Below are 21618 nucleotides of genomic sequence, written 5' to 3'. Positions count from 1 at the left end.
AAGGCTGTGCAATTGTCAAATAAGAGACTGAAATAATTATATGTGATACTTAATTAAATATCTATACTTCCAGTGAGTGAAAAATTTACCTCTCCCCCCCTTTTTATTATAGGCAGCTCTGAGATAAAACCTTCAAGTTATGAGTAATTATACCCTGCTGAGAAAAGTGATGGAGTGCTATCCTCAGAAGGACTTATCAAGCCCTGAAAACGTGGAGTCAACACTTAAGACCTTTTCTTTATTATTATTTTCCCCAACACTAACAGTTTCTCAGCTTGTTCCCAGAGGGAGATAAACAAACAGCATGTACCTGCATTTTAATGGGAATAAACAGGACAGGCTCATTCACTTTTTTTACTACATTGGCTTCATATTTCTCAGCTGGAAGGATACAGTGAAAAGTGCTTGTGTCATGGACAATGGTAAGTTACAAGGAGGGTAACATTATGGGTGGAGCTTTAGTATAAATTGGATAATAACATTTTGTAAACAGAAATTAACAGCTTAGATTACTCTTTCATATGGTGCTAGGAAATGGGGAAGCACCCTTATATGCATTCTGAGGCTCATGCTAAGTTAGATGCCCTCTTATCTTTGGCACCTTCAATGCAGAAAAAAGAAAGAACCAAGAACTTCTTCCCTTACTAGGGGCAGTGTTCTTCCTAGCTTCAATATATATGGGCAACATAGCAACACGGTTGAAAGTTGAAACAAGATGGCTGAGTTTGTGGAGCTATCTCAAGTTTATTTTTCTAAGGTGGGTGTTTTTTATCTGGCTTCAATGTACTTAAAACATAGGTTCTCAAATTTTAGATTGCATAAGAATCAGTTGCACAACTTTTTAAAAATGAGAATTCCTAGCCACCATACACAGAGAATGTTTTCATGTGTTTGGGATGAGAATCAAGAATCTAAATTTTAATAAGCAAACACCCTAACAGATTCTGATAAAGTGGTCCAACCGGTCTACTCTGAGAAACAATCAACAGTCAGGTTTAGGAAATCTTTGAATGCCTGATATTGAATGAAATAGTCATGTGAGTTCTTATGACTACACATTTTTCTTAGAATTCTTAAATTGGTCCCCAGTCTAAAGAAGCTTAAGAACCTCGGGAAGACATGATTTTGAGCAACCTGTGAATTCCACTCAACTTTTGGATCCCAAATAGCTTCACCGAGTCCCAGGGTCAACCCGGCAGCTTGGCTTGAGAAATGGGATTCATTTCCTCTGTTAGTCTGGTTTCTTGGTTTAGCTACTCTGGTCTGAATCTGTTTTCTAGGCTGTGTCATTGTCCCAACATTCCTGCATGACATTGCTGTAATTAGCCAGTGACATATTCCATGTGAACAGATGCCACTGTACTGGATATTAATATAATAATTCATGAGCCAAACAAAGCCTTTAATAGAGTTTCTGATTGTTCCTACCAGTGAGAGGTGGCTTGAGAAGCACCTTTTACTATGGTGGTGACATGGGAGTAAACATGAGTTGGAAGAAAATGAAATAAAACCAAGTACATGAGGACATATCAGCAATCAGTTCTAAATCCTAGCACTCCAGCTTCTTTTTAATCACTTGCCCCTATGCCCAGTCATCCTCCTCCTCGTTTTTTTGCATTCCACTGCTGCCTAAATTTCTCCAGTTCACCTTCCCTTCCTTTTCCTTCTCTCTGCCTAAGTCTTTTGATTTCCAAATTTCAGTCTCTTTTCCTTTATTTCCCAGTATGCTGGGGGAATGGAATGAGAGAGAATGAGTTGGAGAAATATGAAGGCATATGAAAATATTATCAATAAAGGGCACCTGGCAAGGCAGAAAATTAGAGAAGTGGGAGAGTCAGCAAATACAGACAAATGGATCAAGTTTCTGCATCCTGCCCATCATTTCTGCTACAACCTTGGTCATGGTTAGTGTAATGCTATTCTCCTCTGTTTTTCAGTGGTTTTTCTTATGAAGCAATTAAGACATTGGAATAGATGATTACTAGAACCTTTTCAGCTCTGAAAGGCTGGCTCATGAACAGAGAACTTTCCAAGCCAGAGATTATATGTCCAGTCTAATTTCTCTTACCTGGCAAATGTAATTGGACTACACTGGTACCAGAGGTGCTTCCACTACCACTTAATTAGATACCTTTTGTAGTGATATGCTAACCATTGAACATAGAACAAGTCCACAGTAGATAAGTAGTGTCTGTGCAATTAGAAGTGAGGAGGATGTTAATATCCTTTATTTTTATAAAGCTTTAGTGTTTCTAAAGCACTTTCACACACATGCATCACTAAGTCCTCACTAAAATAATGAACTATAGGCACTATGTCCACATTGTACAAAGTGCTGAGCTTACAATTGTTTGATTTGTTAGAGGTTGACCAGGAACTATAAGGCAGTCTTTTATCTCCCATAAGAGAAGGTGAATTGATTCCTGATCGTCTCGATTTTTCTTTGTTGTACAGGTAATTAGATGATTTGAACTCAGATGGTCTCTTCATCAAAGTATCCATCTATGGAGTTAGTTATCACAACAGAGGTGAGTCATGATGATTGGAATCATTCATTTCTGGCAGAGATGCAGTTCATTAAAGCATTTGTTTTTGGAAAAGTTGGGTATAATTTGTATTATAATGTGATGAATTCTCAGATTTCAATGAATGCCCCTCATTTCAAAGACTTGATGAACCTTGTAAAAACAGGTATATTATAAAAAAATAAAAGAAAGAAAATGCTTACTGCAAGCCAAACACTGTGCTACATAAAAGCTGATCCCATTTGGCAACAATATACTTCATTTTGGGATTGGAACTTGCTCAAATTCATATGAAAAAACAACTGGAGAAGACCCGAAAGCCTGGCCACCAGAACATAGACAAGTACACCTAAACCTTCCTATCTTTTGGCCCATTTCATCCAGCTAAATAAAACACTAAGGTAAAATGAAGAATAAAGCGATGAAAGCAAAACATTAAAACCCTGGCTAAAACAGCAAAATAATCAATGCAACACTCCAGGAGTGGAATTAAGTGCCACACTATCACTGGCTCCACAGTCTTCTCTTTGCTGACCCCCGTCGACCGTTTTAGTGGAGCACAGGTTTTTGTTTTTCACAGCAAGGTCATGCTGAGTTTCAGATAGAGGGCTCAAAACCCGTTGTAGCTGCATGCAAGTTGCAATGAGAACTGGCCACTCCTAAAGTTTACCCATTAAAGCAAGCCCCTGCCACAGGAAAGACCGAAGTCCAGTAAAAGACACATTACACTAGGAAGAAGTAGGAGAAGTGAGAGAGGTACGGGGTGAGAAGTGATGGTAGCCATTAAGAAATGGATGCAAGATATTTTGCCTAAATCAGGATACATCGAGCTGAAGATGGCCAAATGCACATGGCCACCATGTGAGACCCTTACAGGAAGTGCACAGAGCAGTCTAGGAACCATGTCTGCAGTGGAAGGCACATACCCCTTTCTTTTTCAACTTCCGTGCATCTCAAGAACCACACTCCCAGGAATCAAACTGCAGTGCTGAAGTGGGGCATTCTTAAATGACCCCCCACTCACACCTTTCCACCTTGACTTATGTTCAACTCAATCACGTTTAAGATTCAAGTTTGGTACAATATAAAAAGGGGCTTATAAAGACGATCTAAGACAAAATTATGTTTTTAATATATTCTTGTTGATTTCAGATAGGAAGGGAGAAGGAAAGAGAGATAGAAACAGCAATGATAAGAGAGTCTCATTGATCGGCTGCCTCCTATAGGCCACCAGTTGGGGATGGAGCCCACAGCCCAGGCATTTGCCCTACCTGGGCATTAAAGTAAGTTTAGGGGAATAATTAGAGTAAATTTGGGAAATATGCACCTCTCTGCTGGTTCTTGGCTCTACTACTCTGCTAAATTAGTTAAACAAGGAGGCTGTTAGACTAAGATGGCTCTAAAGCCATGGCATTAGAGTGTGGTTTGGTGGCAAACCCAAATCTGAGCCTATAAATATCTCAGGTTATGAAACCAAAACCTAAGGACAACCAATCAGTAAACTAGGTTTTAAGCTATAGCCAATCAACAATTCCCTTACTGTACTTCTACCCCTCCTCCAGCTCTGTTAGAGCACTTCTAAATACTTCTACCTTGCCCCTGCTCTATTCCAATAGATTTTTGCTCAAATAAATTCTTAAAATTTAGTATGTCTCACTTTATTTTTAACAATCATTCCCCTTCTCTTCTGGGTCACTGTGGGGATGATTGTTGCACACATTTCCCAGGCTCCCCTGTCAACTGAGTCCACTCATTAGGTAAGAATGGCTGGCTGAAAAGTAGAAATAGGGGCATGGCAGGAGCCAGGGCATTTCTCCCCCCTTTTCTCTGCCTCCCTCACAATCTATGACTGTGGCTATATCTCCTCAGAGACCAATCCCTGGGCTCTCCTTATCCTAATCCTTCCGATTGTCTCTGTAATTGATGCTAATCTCTGGGTTGCTTTAATGCCTGCTGACTGGCTTCTCACAGTGTCATCACCCAAGTAACACTTTTTTTTTTTAATTTTATTTCCTTTATTTGAAAACTAGGAGTGATCTATGTTTCTCTGACTATTCCTTCACTGAGTCAACCACCTTTTATCAGACTTTCTAGTACTAAAATCTGTTTTAATATTTCCAATTAAGTTATTTATCATATTAGCATTAATTAATATGGCAAAAATATAATGAAATTAAATAGGTATATACAATGCAACTATATCTCTAAACAGTTTTGCTAAATGTTTCCTAAATTGGCATGATAATGAATCAACATCTGAGGGCAACCTTTTGTAATCACTATTGTCTGGAGCATAAACAAAGAACAAAATAGCAGGAAGAAAGTTTCAGTAGTGTACCATCTAATGGTACTTACTCATTTTTGGTAAAGATGGAAGCCCCAAAATAAATGAATACATTTTTTAAACTGTGTTCCAGGAGAAAGGCATTTTAGTAAAAAATGGAGACAATTTTACAAAGAAAGATCTTTCTCTGTAAGTAGTCTTTTTAAAATTATTCTTCATAGACCAATTACATTAGAATCATTCAGGCTGCTTACTCATGCTAGATTATTCCTAGTCCCTCTCTAGGTATACTGAACATATTTAGTGGTTGGGATCCAGAAATCTCTTTTAAAAGAAACAAAACACTTAGCAATTTTTATGTACATTAAATTTTGAGAGCCACTGCTCTCATAAGGAAAATAGAACATTATTAGTGATTAGAAATGATTGATCTAATCACAAATAGATAGTTGAAGCAAAGTCCACATTTCAAAAATGTAAAGGCATTTCTTTTTTTAATAACAGACATAAACATAATGGTCCGTACCCTTTACCCCATCTTCTCCCCATTCTTCCTAGAACTACCAGTGATCTTCAGCTGAATTTTAATATCCATAGTTCTTTAGTTAAATTTTGATATGCTTTGACTAAGACTACTAGGAGGTATTTCAGGGGACAACATTTCATCCACAGTTATGGTGGTGGTAGACTCCATATTATTATAGCAACTAGAATAATTTCTGGCTCTGGCAAGTCCTCTGTAAATATTTGATTATGATACTGTCTTATCTCCTCATCCACAGAACCTAATGTAGTGTCCAACTATCAATAAGTATTTGTTTACAAGAATGGAAATGACAATAATTCCACTAAGTCCATTTATTTCATGCAAATTTACCAGGAGGCAGATGGAAACATTTCAGTTGTGTCTCAAATAGGTCATAGTTAGTAATAGTATTGGTTTCATTTTTCCTAATATACCACCTAAGCCATCATGTTCATTATCAGGGATCTTTATTTTAGCTGTTATTGTCAGGATACAATTTCAATTATCTATGAAAATCACATTGGGAGTGGGGTAGAATTTTATGAAAAATAGCAAGAATTTTGCCTTTTTAGAAATCTGTCTTATCATGTGTAGTTTAAATACAAAGCCAGTGCCTATCTTGGGTAAAATTTTAAAGGGGGAGAATTGCACTTTCTTCCTTACTTTTTTTAGATTTAAAATGTTTTCTCAATTACAGTTGATATTCAATATTATTTTACATTAGTTTCAGGTGTAGAGCAGAGTGTTTAAACACTTATATAATTTATTAAGTGATCCCCCTTATAAATCTAGTACCCACCTGGCACCATATATGGCTATTACAACATCATTGACTATATTCCCTATGCTGTGCTTTACATCTCATGACGGTTTTGTAACTACCAATTTGCATTTCTTAATGCCTTCACTTTTTTATTTTACAGTCTCACTTTTCTGTCCCTTCTCTCATTCCGCCTTCCCAGCAATCTTCTCCTTTAGATCATCCTCTCTCCAGTCATTCTCTCAGTCACCTCCTTCTTGGACTACCACACCCTTTCTGGCCAATATCCCTCCTATAACACACTGATTAACTTCTGAATGCATTCTACTGTCTGGGCTTTCACTGCCATTGTCTTTAATTCTGTTATTCTCTTTACCTGGGGACCAAGCTGCCTGTACCTCCTAAGAGATCCAATAAATTAAGGGGAGAGTCTAGACCAGTGGTTCTCAACCTATGGGTCGCGACCCCTTTGGCAGTCAAACGACCCTTTCATAGGGGTTGCCTAAGACCATCTTGCATATCAGATATTTACATTACGATTCATAACAGTAGCAGCATTACAGTTATGAAGTAGCAACGAAAATAATTTTATGGTTGGGTCACAACATGAGGAACTGTATTTAAAGGGCCAGAAGGTTGAGAACCACTCTAGACCAGTGATGGCGAACCTATGACACACGTGTCAGAGGTGACACGTGAACTCATTTTTTTGGTTGATTTTTCTTTGTTAAATGGCATTTAAATATATAAAATAAATATCAAAAATATAAATCTTTGTTTTACTATGGTTGCAAAGATAAAAAAAATTCTATATGTGACTCGGCACCAGAGTTAAGTTAGGGTTTTTCAAAATGCTGACACGCCGAACTCAAAAGGTTCGCCATCACTGCTCTAGACCATTCAAAATCTCTCTCTTTCAAATACCAAGCACTTTTAAGCAGCAGTCTCTGATAATAGGGTTCTCTGGCCAACTCTCAAACAAAAGGTTACCTCCTACCCTCCTCTCTCTCTGGGGTCCATCAACCACCTCTCAATGCCCTCATCTCTCCATCCTGGAAAAGACCAGTATTGGTTTGGGAGAAATGCAAAAGGGCTGCATGAACGCAGACTGAAGGCATGGAATTTATAACTTTGTTCTTGACACTTATCCTTCTAAGCGTCTCACCTCCAAATATTCACATAGAGCCAGCTGCTTCAAGATGCAGGCATCATTTTTATTTTAACTACAGAGACAGGCAATCATGGTTCACAATCTAGTATGAAGTATACAAACTCACCTTACTCAGCGAGATCGAATAAGTTACAACTCCATGGACTCAGCATATTAAGATTGCCAGCACTGTGCCAACTCTCCAGAGCCTTCCCTATTTCACTGCTGGGCAGGGCAGCAGATTCTGTAACCCAATCATGGGGATTGTTCTCTTTTCCTCACAGTACAATCTTAATTCCTCTACTCCAACATCAAGCCATCTATTTTAGATTATTCTTAATAATGAGAATTTCTAGTTATTCAGAAGAACACTAGGAAACTGAGAGTTAGAGAAACCATAGTGTCATTCTCCATATGGGCAGGTAGGCATCTCCTAAGCATGAGTACAGACCCAGTCCTTTTCCCTGAGGAGATGTAGTCCACCGGGCAGACATGAATGACCAGCTTTACTATAAACTGATTCATGCTTCAGAGAATAAAATTTATACAAGTCTCCATGAGGGAATTAGAAGTCCTGGTGGAAATTTCTGTGAGACAATAAAAGCTCAATATAACAATTAGTGTTGAGATGCATGCTAGTGGAATCTTTGGTATTTTTCCAGGGTTGAAGCTATAGAAAGTCTGGAGCTGAGTGGAAAGTAAAAAGAGCAGGAAAGCTTGGGCAGCATCTACTTTTACAAAATGCATGGTTAGTTTGTTCTTAAAAATGGAAAACTCAGCTCACCGGTCCCTTCTTTGAGGATGCCTTTCTTTCCTGATGCTCAGCCTGAGCAGATACCCAAGTTTTTCTCTCTGCCTCCAGTCATAGCACATTTGCACTAGCATTACACTTAACTTGCTGGATGTTACCTCATTTTGCATTATTTTATCCGCATTGATATAAAGTTTCCTTAAAGCTGGGTCTGTGTCTTCACAATTTTGTAGTCCCAGAACATATCAGAGTACTTAGTACAGGGCAGAAGTTTAATTCATGTCTACTAGAATAAATGGGGGGGAGAGGAGGGGGAGTGAATGAATGAATAAATAGAATGAAGAACAGTGACACAGAAAATTACCAGAAAGCTAGGTTGAAGGTAAGTCAATGTTTCAAGAAGGCTAACAGTGTGAAAGGCTATACAGCAATCACATGGAGTGAGATTAGAAGAAGGACTTGATTAGCTTAGGCAAATAATATTTAATTGAATGTTTGGGGTTATATATTTTTGAAGAATTTGTTTCCAGGTAGCAGAGGTCAGAATTCAATTCTTTGATGATATATGGAAGGAAGGAAATGGTTCCAGCCACCAGTGACTATACTCAGAAAAATTTAGAGAATTAAGGGAAAGTAAAAGACAGATGTTAATGTTGAATGACAAGGATTATATATTTTTTGGAAAGAGGAATCTTGACAAAACGACAAAAATTTGCATGTGAGTGAAACTGAAAAAGCATGTATAAGGAACCAAGAAGGATATGGTAATAATCAAGAGTAGTATAGAAGATGCCTTACATTTTTACAATTGTTCCGTCTCACTTTCCATCTCTCTCTTCTTCCGCTGCATCTGTTTCTCTCTTTTACACACACACACACACACACACACACACACACACACACACACACACACTGCTAAAATGCATAGCATGTATTTTCTAACCACTTGTTGATCAACTGAGAGATTCAACAGTTAATACTAAATGCCAGGCAGGAGAGAGGGCTCCATTTTCAACTGATACTCTGACATTTCAGGAAGCTCCAAACACTTTATCGGGAGGAGGAAAATATTCACAGTAATGAAATGGGACTTTAAGAATAAAGACTATTTTTAAAACAATTTCTGGCAAGCTGTAGGAGGGGGTTTTCGACCACATGCTCAAGTTGAGGACAGCATCATCTGGTATTGTTCCCCTAAGTATAAAAAGGTGGAATGTGCCATTTCTAATTAAATATGATGCATCATAGCTGGTTTCCCAATGACAGCAGCTTTTCCAGAGGAAGGTAACTGTGACAGTCTCATCTACTGCGCAATTTGACTCATTGAAGACAGAGTCCAGCTTTCCGGCCTTGTTTCTCTCAAGCTGCCAGATAATCAGTCATGACCCCCAAAAGGAGACTCAGCCCCTGTGGCTTTAAATATTATTAGTCATGAAATCACACAGTCCCCTTTAAAATCCTGCAAAAGGTTTGATTCCTTGACTTTCTGAGGAGGTGAATTCAACAGGTTAAATCGACGCCGTGTGAAAAGCGTTCATTTGTTCTAAATGTACCACTGACTCCTGCCATGAGTGACCTTTTGTTTTCCTGTAAAGCAACCAAGGAAAAGCAGGAAAGCCAGCAGGGCAGCTCAGGTAAGCCTGGTGTTGCAGTGTTTTCCCTTTTCTTGTTCCTCTTCTATTTGTAGGTAAACACCCAAGCTCCCATCTGCAAAATTCAGCCCAAGCTCCCACCACCTTGTCAAACTCTTCAAGGGAAACATTATTGCCTTAATTGCTTACACAAAATTTGCATAATGTGGAGTTCTGACAGCCACGAAAACAGGGATGCAAAAAGGAGATTAACAAGTGAGGTGCATGCTCAGCCAAGCCTGTGCAGTTTAAAAACGTGAGCAGAGAAGAATTCATTGGATGGGTGGGTTTGTTGTTTCAACTGCTCTCTGTCCCTCCCTGGGCCTCTCCATCCCACCTTCAGGTTTGTTTTTCATTTGCATGCATTGGCTCCTCGCATGTGCCCAGACTGTTAATTGGCATTCCCAGCAGAGCCCGCTCCAGGCCCAGGAAAGCTCAGGAGGCTCCAGCTCAGGAAGCTCCAGCCTGCACTGATTTAAAACAGCCTTGCCTCTACACTACTCACCCAAACATTCAAAACGCTAACACTTCTAGGAAAGGCAGGGACCGCGCCTCCCCCATCTTTGTTCTTCAGTGTTTTGTTTTTTCTCCCAAAAACAAAATTGATTTTTTTTTTTTGGAAGAGTCAGATAGGCAACTCCTCTCTGTGATTCCCATAAGACCCTTGGCATGACTGCCAGCATCAGGGCAGAAGAAGTCTGTGCCATTCTGTTATTGGAGCACTTCAGTGATTTCCAGTTGCCTACAGGTTAACGAACCCCTTAGAATGGCTTCTGATCCTGATCCAGTCACTCCACATTACTTCTGTAAAAGGAAAATGTTCTGTTTACTAAGGCACTTGCCCAGGAGATAGAGAAACTGCATGCTAGTTCACTGCACTTCCTTTAACCAGCTGAAGCAGATGAAGTGCATGAACTCAGAAGGACTCCTTCCCCCAACCCCCAGACCTTTACTGGACCAAACCTGAAGTCTGTTTCCTTAGCCCACTGTGTAGAGACCAATGGACTCATTCTATCCTACCAAGGGTGCTAGCTTTGCATGGTCAATTAGCATAAACACCATGCATTCTCACCTTCCATTACTTAGAAACCCCTGACATTTCCCCTCAGTGAATTACACAGTGAATGACCTCATTGGTGCTGCCTGGCAAGTTAATAAACTCACCTTCTCCCCTACAGTCTTTGATTAATTCTCTGACACTTGCTATTCTGTTTTTGCCCCAGCTTCAATCTCTTTATTACATATCATATCAGCCAAGACTAACCTGCTCCCACCCTTTCCTTCCCTTGCCTCAGTTCTACCATACTGAATACTTGCTTCAGTAACTCCTGCTTTGCAAAACACTCCCTACTCCAAAATAAACTCCCATGGGATGCTGCAACTTTTGCCTTTTGCCTTGGAAGTCTCATCTCTTTGCAAGTTAAGCATCCACGCCCCAATCATTGTACACAGGCACCACTAATATTATGGAGGAGTAGAAACATAGACATGTGTTTTTGTTGCTGAAGTATATAAACACAATTGATTTTTGTATACTGATTTTATATCCAACCACTTTCCTAAACTATTTCATAGTTCTAATAGTGTATAAATCTGCTTGTTTTATGTAGGAAATCATATTTTCTACAAATAATAATAGCTTTCCACTCTCCAATCATCATGCCTTTTATTCTCTTTCTTGTCTTGCTGACTTGGCTCTGAAGCTTCCCATGTGATACTGTGATACAGAGCATTTTTTGTATCATTACTGATTTTCAAAGCAATACGTAATTTTACCATTAAACATTTAGCTATATTTTTAGTAGAGTTCTTTTATAAGGTAAAAAAGTTACTTTAATCCCAATTTGGAAAATGTTTTTATTATAAATGTACATAAGAGTTTATAATTTTTTTCTCAATTTTATAGAAATGTCCTCCCCAAATTCTACTCTATTATTAGATGTGTATTTATACTTTTCACCCCATGCATAAATTTTTTCATTCATGTGTGATTATTTAAGCCAGTAAGTTTCAAACTGAGGTGTCTTTTGCATACACTGTGGTTTCAATATTTTTATATATTCTTCTTTTTGGGGGGGCGGGGGAGAGGCTCTGATTTGGGTAAACTAAAAAAATTAAGGTGAAACCCAAAGGAAAGTAGTGAAAGTAGTGAGCTAGTATTTAGTCCTCAATCTAGAGTCTCAAACAGAACAAATAGATTTTGAAATTTTATTTTTGATTCTTCAGTTAATAGGAATCTGTTTAGAAATAAATAATATGTACCTAGCTTTAGTGTCCCATGTTTTATTTATGATGATGATGACAGTTTGAAAACATAAATACATAGCATAGACCAGCAGTAGAAAATGCTTCTAAAAGTGAATGACTGAATGAAAAGTCAGAGACAGATGATCAAAAAGCAATAACCAAGGTTGCATTAAGCAGATTGACTTTATAGTTGGCTAACACAGAAATATGAGAAAGCCAAAGGCTTTTAGGGTATTTCAAATAAACCTGGGAATCTAAGAGGATAAGGTGCCCAGCCTGTGTTGCTCCGTGGTTGAGTATTGACCTTTGAACAGGAGGTTTCAATTTGATTCCCCGTCGTGCCACATGCCCCGGTTGTGGGCTCAATCCCCACTGGGGAGTGTGCAGGAGGCAGCCGGTCAATGAAGCTCTCGCATCATTGATGTTCCTATCTCTCTCTCCCTCTTCCTTCCTCTCTCTGAAATAAACAAAAGCATATTTAAAAGAGGATAAGATAACCCGATCCATTAGTCACAGCTTAAATATGGTAGTGGGCAACAATATGCTGGTATTATTTTCTTATTAGATGTCCCAGATGTGGGCCCCAGACATAAAAGAACGAGTCAATCTGGCAAAACAATGACAATTAATTTGGGGCTAGAATTTATCTTGAGAAAAGAGTCCCATATCACTTCTTAGTTAATGAGGATTCTGCTATCTACCAGCCCTTATTTTCAGACATAAACAAAATGTGAGAAATAAGCAGGAGAGAGATCACAGCCTTGGTTTTATGGGTTAAAGCCCGTGTCAGTATTCCGATTGTGCTTCCTCACATGTAATAGATGAGAGAAGTCAAGTTACAATTTGATTCTGATTGTGATAAAGACTGAAAAGAATGCTAAGAAAGAAGGCTCTCATCCAATCCAGTGACACAGGATTTTATTGCTTGACAAAATTTGTTGAGCAGCCATGAGGAAATTCACAGTCTAGTACTTCTGGAAAATAATGAACCATGTGTGCTGTGATATCAAGTAAAGGGAAGTTTGAATTGAGAGAATGCTTATGATCAGCCAATTGGAAAGATGCACAGCATTCAGTTCTAGGTGCAAAGTAATTCAGGAGTGATGAGAAAGTTAAATTTTAAAGATGCTAAAGGTGAAAGTTTCTTTTCATTTATGGCAATGCTATAATGTTTCCTGATAAAGATCAAAATAAAAGGAAAATCCAATTTTAAAGAGTATTGAGAGGCAAGTAATTGAGAATGATACTCCATATAGAATGATATTCTTCAGAGCATACTCACCATGCAATTTCACTTTTGCCATTTGCTCTATTAAGGCAGATATTTAATTTAGAGAATTTTGTTTAGAGACAAAATGAAACTTCAAAGTACCTGCAGAAGGAAAATTAACTTCAAAGACACCCTTCCAAGTTGATTTGATATTATAAATTCTTATTTAAGCACTTAATGACCATCTAACTAATATATGAAGCTTATAAAAATCATAAAAACAGGTTTTGGATTTGCAAGTTCATGTAAGTACTATTTCCTTACAGCATGCTGCTCTCTTCATCAGCTGGGAGAGTGTCACTCTGTGTGCATACACTGGGAAGGAAGCAGCATGTAGCAGGCAACCTGACTTATTTGTATCTCTAAGCACCAAGTTCTGCTGCTTTGCTGCACTAATGGTATAACCTGTGTGGGAATGTAAAGATTTTAATATAAGTCTCATCAGTGAGAGTTTTAGCAATATGAATATTTTTAGTGGATCACTTTGTAATTTGTTTATTTTTAAACTACGTTCAACAATTCTGAAGCTTCACTGTCTATCCCTTTAGAAGCCTGGCTGGTGTAGCACAGTGGTTAAGCATTGACCTATGAACCAGGAAGTGACAGTTCAATTCCCAGTCAGGGCACATGCCCGGGGTTTCAGGCTTAATCCCCAGTACAGGGCGTTCAGGAGGCAGTCGATCAATGATTTTCTCTAATCATTTATGTTTCTATCTCTTCCTCCCTCTCCCTTCCTCTCTGAAATCAATAAAAATCTGTTAAAAAAAAGCATTATGGGGCATTTGCATTAAAATATAGAGATTGCATACTCAAAAAGAAAATGCTAAAATTATTGCTAGAACAAATTTTAAGCATATGAATTCATCAAAATAAGGTTTTTTTAAAAAATATATATATATTTCTTTATTGATTTCAGAGAGGAAGGGAGAAGGAGAGAGAGATAGAAACATCAATGATGAGAGAGAATCATTGATCGGCTGCCTCCTGCTCACTCACTACTGAGGATCGAGCCCGCAACCCAGGCATGAGCTCTTGGCCAGAATCGAACCTGGGACCCTTCAATCCGCAGGCTGACGCTCTATCCACTGAGCCAAGACAGCTAGGGCAACTTGTTTTGTTTTTGAAAAAAGGAAAATTTACTGTCATAAAAAAAAATAAAGCAGAAAACAACCAAGTAAGTAACTGCTGATGGGTTGCTCTAGCCAACTATGAGATGTTTCCAACATTCATTCTCCCTTTCATCTGTACTTGAGTTTTAGCTCATCCCTGATTATTCAGGGGAGACCCTATTACTCAGCCTTCCTTACAGTTGGATGCAACCATGAGACAAAATTCTGGTGAATGCAATGTGAGTGAAGGTGATATTTGCCACTTCCAAGTTTGCTCTTTAAATTACTGAGCATGAAATGTCTTGGCACATATCCAGGACCCTGCTGCTGCAAGAAGGTGAGAAGGAGGAAACGGCCTGGGTCAGAGAGATGGAGGGCACTTACTGAAGATGTGAAGGCACCCTGAGCAAGACCGCCTATTTCTGAGCTGTTACCTGAGAGAGAAATGATCTTCTAATATATTTGTGCTACTGTTTCCCTCACACCCCGGTATATTTTTTATAGACCCTCAGTCTGACCCCTCACTAATTCAGCTGCCAAGCAATTAGAAAGGTGAGATTAATTAGATAAAACTCCTTGAGTTGACTTTGAGGGAGATGGTGGGCATAGATTGCTCAGGAGAGTGTATGTATATCCAATGGTTCATGACCAGGATAAACCATGGTAGTTGAGAATAACTTGGTTGACTAAAGCAAAAGGTGTTCACTAAGACATTGATAAATAACCAAGTTGTCCTTCAGTAGGTGAATGGATATATAACCCGGGGTATGTCTAGACAGTGGAATGTTATTCAATGCTAAAAAGAAATGAGCTATCAAGTCATGAAAAGACATGGAGGGACCTTAAATGAGCACTACACAGTGAAAGAAATCAATGTGAAAAAGCCATACACTGTATGAATCCAATGATATAATATTCTGGAAAAGACAAAACTATGGAGATAATAAAAAATGATCAGCAGTTAGTGGGGTAGGAGGGGCAGACAGAACACAAAGGATTTTTAAGGCAGAGAAAATACTCTGTATGATACTATAATGATGATAGATGTCACTATACATTTGTCCAATGCACATAAAGTACAAAAACAGGGGTGAATCCTAATGTGGACTACAGACTTCAGGTGTTTATGATGTGTCAGTGTAGGATCATCAGTTATAACAATGGTACCATTCTGATGGGGAAGAGGAGGGTGTTGATAAAGGGGGAAGAAGGCTTGCATGAACAGGGGCAGAAGGTAGCTGGGAAATCTCCTTACTCTCCCGTCAATTTTCCTGTGAACGTAAAACTTCTATAAAAGAATAAAGTCCTGAAAACTTCCAATGTTCACTTACATTGGGTGATTTTATATGTAAAGCACACCTCAATAAAGCTGTTTTAAAAAAGAAGCAGAACAAACAAACAAAAAAGGTGAATAACAAATGATTGAAGAATCAAGGTCATTAAGCATTTCAGACAGTCCAGGAGGTTATGTGCTCAACCTCCCTTCTCTACCATGAAAATATGCTGCAAAATCTGGAATAAGTAGCCATGCAACAGCTTCTGATACAAGAAAGCCACTACCTCACACAGCATCATCCCTGTTTACATGGATAAAACATGGGAAAACTCTTCCTGAGGTGGATCTGAAATCCTCTTATCCTTAGTTTCCAATCAGTGGTCCAAGTTTTCTCCTTGCAAGTAAATTTAATCCTGGTACTACGTAACACACCTTGAAGTCATAGTTTGTCATGTCTCCGTTAGCCTCTCTATTTTCAAATACTCTTCCTCGGGGTTTTTAACTTGTCCGTGACCCCCCGTGACTTCTAGGCCCACTGCCATCTGGATCAGAGTGTAATGTGTCTCCTCTAGTGTGCTCATGCTCTTTAAATGTGTCTGGAACGGAATGTACCATCCTAGGTATGCTCTGATGCGGGCATTCACTGTCCTTGTTCTGGGCAATGCACATCTTGTAATAAAGCAGAGGATCAAATTAGCTTCTTGGTTTTTGTTTTGTTTTCCTGGTAGCCCTGCTTTATTATCGAAAACTCAATACTTTTACATCTTGTCTGAGATGGCATGGGCATGGGGGAACCTAAAAGCAGGGAAACAGAAAAATAACATTTTTATAATAATCTAATGCATGAGGTAAAGAGGAAGGAAGAGATACAAAGAACTGTTCAGGGAAAAAGAATCAGTTGGCATAGTTATGAATTGGATGTGAATATTTGAAAAAAAAGTCACTGAAATAACTATGAGTTTAAAACAGAAGATATTTAGGGAGGAGGTATTAGGAAGAGGTGAAGATTCAATTCTGTTGAAACGTTCGCAGCTAGTTTCTGCTTTACTTGACGGGGAGAGGAGAGAAATAAACTACTTTGGAAATAGATCATGATCAGATGCAAAATGGGACAGGGAGAGGAGAATGCTTGTTCTTATGTACTGTTCAGAACTGTGATGGGAGCAGAACAGATGGTTGGGTGGTTAAGATAAGCACTTAAAGTGAGGCTGTTCTTATCCTAAGCTTATTTCAAACACCCAATTTTCTTGAATCTGCAATATGACATTGGAAATATCACAATCAGGAAGTTTTCAAATGTGATTTCTGGCACTTCCTGAGGCAGTTGTATTCCCCCAAAGACTTTTAATTAAGACTCCGGAGATTAATCCTCACTGCTGGTGGCTGTTGGGGTATGAGCTCACACCTTCACCAAACAGATAAATTCCTGCAGGTAATTGAGCCAAAACACTTTACTATCAAGTCCTAAGGATTTATGGTTGTTTTTGCCACCAAGACTGTAGAGCTCAACAAATTATGCTTGAAAAAGTAAGATCTAACCCTCACAAAGTAAAGAAACTTGAAAAAAGCATTTATGTTTTAGAAGACTGCCTGGCAGCATACAATAATATGTATCTGGCCTCAAATTCCAGTCCTTCTAACAATGGGTAACTTTGGGAAAGTTCTTTAAATCTTCTGAACTCCTGTTTTATGATTTGTTCCTAAACGCAACATTCTTCATTCATTACTTCCAAATTCATTGTCTACTATCTTCTGCATAGATAATAAGACACAGTGTCTGCCCTAAGGAGTTTATATTCTAGTGGGAAGAAGCCATAGATTATAGTTTTCTATTCTCTTATTTCAAAAGAGCTGCCACGTGCCAAGTACTGTGCTAAATAACCTATATGATAAAAGGTTAATATGCAAATCAACCAAACAGAGGAACAACTGGTCACTATGATGGGCACTGACCACCAGGGGGCAGATGCTCAATGCAGGGCCTGCCCCCTGGTGGTCAGTGCGCTCCCAGAGGGGGAGCACCGCTCAGCCAGAAGCCGGGCTCACGGCTGGCGAGCACAGCAGCTGTGGCAGTAGGTTCTCCTGCCTCCGCAGCAGCACTAAGGATTTCGGACTACTGGCTTAGGTCCAGGGGGCAGCGGGAGCAGACCTAAGCCATCAGTCAGATATGCCCCAAGGTCTCCCAGACTGTAAAAGGGCGCAGGGCTGAAGGATGCCCCCCCCCCCCCCCGTGCACAAATTTCGTGCACCGGGCCTCTAGTTTTACATAATATTTGCTTTTTTATTTCACATAACAGCTTTATGAAGATAATATCTTCAATTACAAATGAGAAAACATGATTAAAAAGTTTAAATAATTTGTTTAGGTTACTGTTTGAAATCAGGTAATTTCTAATTCTGTGCTTTTGTATACAGCCTCTGCAACACACTGTTTACATCTGCCTATGTGCTGGGTGGGGGTTTGGAGGGGACTTTGAGAACCATGGGGGGGCTCCCTTCCCAGGCCATAGGACAGGGACTAGTAACATTTAGTTCATAGGGTTTATTCCCAGAGAGGTTCAGGTGAAAGGACAGCGCATTTGAAAACTAGTGCAAAGCATGTCCAGTCTGAAACTCTTCCAGCATTTGAAGATGCTACTGGGCAATCTGATAATGTATGAAAGACTAGGGCATGTGGATTGTGTGGTCTGGGTACTCAGGAGTGGGAGGTACATGTGGGGAATTGGGGAGGTAAGGAAGAAGAGGAATGGGAACCCTTCCTTCCATGTAGTCACCTTCCAAGAGCAGTAGAGCCCATAGATGTTGGAAAGTCCAACTTTTCAACATGTCATCGATTCAGGAGAAAGAATATGCAGACCAACTATGTAATTGATCCAAGAAGGACACAATATGGATCAAATGTCAACCTATTACCTCTGGACTACAACAGATGATAACAGGCTTTATCTGATGAGCTGTTTTAGAAGGTACAGCAGCATTGGGGTTTTGTTGGTAATCTGTTATGAAAATACACTCACAATTGTACTGTTTAAATTAAAACTCTCCTTGCCACCACTGCATCTCCGTTCTCCCATCATCATCCCCCACTTGCCAACATTTTGATACATATTTGGAAAATTTGCTTCAGGTTTTTACCGCAGCAGCACGGAGGTCTCTGTACCCAGCAGTACTGCATGGATTTCACTGATAACCTCCCACCACCAGGCACCTCTCTCCTAAATGGGCTGCATCTCTCTCCCTTCCACTTTCATTTTTAAAACCATGTAATTAGTCTTCAGCTTTTTAACTTTAATTTGAATGGGTTCAAATTTCTTACCAGTAACAGTTTATGCTTCTGCCCTCCAACCCTAGTAGTAAAGGAATTACCTTTTAATAAAATCTTGCCATTTTCCCTGTTATTTGCATATATGTGTGTGTGTGTATATCTCTACATATATATGCATATACTATATGCTTTTTTTAAATCCTCAGCTGAGGATATTTTCATTGATTCTAATGAAAATAGAAGAGGGTGGAGAGGGAGAGAGAGAAACATCGATGTACAACATCTATCGGTTCCCTTCTGTTGCACCCTGACTGGGGATAGAACCCACAAATGAGGTATTTGCCATGACCAGGAATTGAACCCACAAACTTTTGGTGCATGACATGATGCTCCAACCAACTGAGCCTTCTGCCAGACATATACTATATATTTTTATGTGTAATATATATGCACACACATATACAAATACACACACAAGATCATTCTAAAAGGAACAAAGTACCAAAGGAAGAGGGACAATGACAATAGAAGGGGCTCAGTTGGAACAGAAGCTCAATGTGGGGAAATGTGTAATAGAGAATAATTTATCAGTCATTGGAAAGGAGAGAATTGGAGACACTTTGTGCTGCCTCACAAAAAAGAAAGTAGATAGTTTGAGATACCACCATCTTTGTTCTATCAGGCATTGGGATTTGCTAGGTTATGAACAGACATTATGGCTTTTCTGGCATTAGAACTTTAAGAGTTTCAGGATTTGTATTTATCAAACTAGAACCAAGGAATGAGATAAGGGACTTGGGGGTCACTTATCCACTGCAATCAAGTAGGATGGAGAAAAACTCTGACATGAGCAGGATTAGCCGCCATTCTGTGATCAAAGGAGTACTAAATGGGATTCAGGAAGCATAGTTTCAGTTTTGACCCTGAGACTAAAGAAAAGGGGAAACAAAAATACTACAAACATTTGTTTAAAATACTGAAACTACTTATTTACATATACTACTTCCTTTTATCTTAAAACAGCATGTATAAGAGTTTTGATGACCCTATTTTATAAACAAGGATATTGACATTCAGCAATTTAATTAACTTGCCCAACTTAACAAATCTGATAAACTAATGGAGGCAGGTTTGAGATCAAGAATCTCAGGATTCCAAATTACAGCCCTCTCTAGTCTCCCACCTCACCTTCGAACCAGCTAGGGAAGCCACTCAACCATTCCACCTGTCTGAACATCTCATTTGCCTGTATAATGAGATAGCTAACATAGATCAGTTGTTTGCAATTGTATGGGGTGGGGGTGGGGGCTATATGCATTTGAGAGATAGAGAGAGTCAGAACCTTCAGGATCACAATATCTTACACAGATTTTTGCTGTATGTAACAGATATCAGCAGAGCTATGCTGACTGAGGCACTGATAGAGGCCCTGCTATCTATTTCCCTCCATCCCCACTGTGACCCTGAAGAGATGCCAAGAGACACATAACTTTGCAGAGAGCAATCTGAAAACAACTGTGTAACATTTGGTGAACAACTATACAAAGTGGGGTAAAAGTAGGTTTACAGTTATTCAAAAGGAAAAAAAAATATCTACACTAATAAAACAGAAATATGGTAATTGGTGTACGACCGCTACCCTTCCCATTGGCTAATCAGGGTGATATGCAAATTAACTGCCAGCCAAGATGGCGGCCGGCAGCCAGGTAGCTGATGCGAACAGGGAGGCTTGCTTGCTTCAGTGACGGAGGACTCCAAGGTTCCCCGCCTGACTTGCCGGCCTCTCAGCTGCAACTCTAAGCAACTATATTGCAAATATAGAAGATAAACAAAACCCCAGAAACCTGCATTACTCAGCCGGGCTTTAGCCAGCGAGACCGCAACATTGTATCAAATACAGACGGTAAACAAAGGCCAGAAACCTGTTTTCAGCAGCCGAGGCCTCAGAGCTAAAGCTGGCCCAGAATAAAAAAAGAAAAAAAAAAAGAAAAAAAGGAGCGGTTGGGAGCTTCAGTCACCCATCAGCCTGAAAACGGCCCTCAGCCCCTCAGCCATACTGGCCAGGCACCCCAGTGGGGACTCCCACCCTAAAGGGTGTGTGACCAGATGCAAACAGCCATCATCCCTTCACCCAGGCTGGCCAGGCACTCAAGCGGGACCCCCACCCTGATCCAGGACACCCTTCAGGGCAAACCAGCCAGCCCCCACCTGTCCACCTGTGCACCAGGCCTCTATTCTATATAGTAAAAGGGTAATATGCCTCCCGGCACCGGTACCGGGATCAGCGGAGCTGTGAGGCCTTCCGTCAACGGGATCAGCATGACAGGGGGCAGCGCCCAAACCCCCTGATCGGCCCTGCTCTGTGTGTGCCAGGGTGCAGCGCACCCCCCCGCCACGGGCCCTGCTCTGTGTGTGACGGGGTAGAGCCATAACCTCCCCATCAGCCCTGCCCTGAGTGTGACAGTGGCGACGCCCCAACCCCCTGATCGGCCCTGCTCTGTGGGTGATAGAGGGCGGCGCCCCAACCCCCTGATCCGCCCTGCTCTGTGTGTGACAAGGGGCAGTGCCCCAACCCCCCTGATGGGTCCTGCTCTGTGCATGACAGGGGGCAGTGCCCTGCTCTGTGAGTGACAGTGGGGAGCTACTCAACCCCCTGATCAGGGTACAGAGCCCCAACCCCCCTGATGGGCCCTGCTCTGTGCATGACAGGGGGCAGTGCCCCAACCCCCTGATCCGCCCTGCTCTGTGTGTGACAGGGGCAGCGCCCCAAACCCCTGATCTGCCCTGCTCTGCGCGTGACAGGGAGTGGCGCCCCAACCTCCCT

The 21618-nt window shown here is 40.2% G+C and overlaps 1 protein-coding gene across 6 annotated transcripts in view; it reads right to left on the bottom strand.

The window, feature by feature from the left end:
- LSAMP (limbic system associated membrane protein) overlaps positions 1 to 21618 on the bottom strand; it is a 640943-nt gene that overhangs the window by 399494 nt on the left and 219831 nt on the right. The window lies entirely within an intron of this gene.

Source organism: Myotis nattereri, assembly GCF_964212035.1.
Source record: "Myotis nattereri genome assembly, chromosome: 3".
Classification (NCBI taxonomy): domain Eukaryota; kingdom Metazoa; phylum Chordata; class Mammalia; order Chiroptera; family Vespertilionidae; genus Myotis; species Myotis nattereri.
The sequence above is the reverse complement of the archived record's forward strand: the minus strand, read 5'-3'. Positions and strand labels throughout refer to the sequence as shown.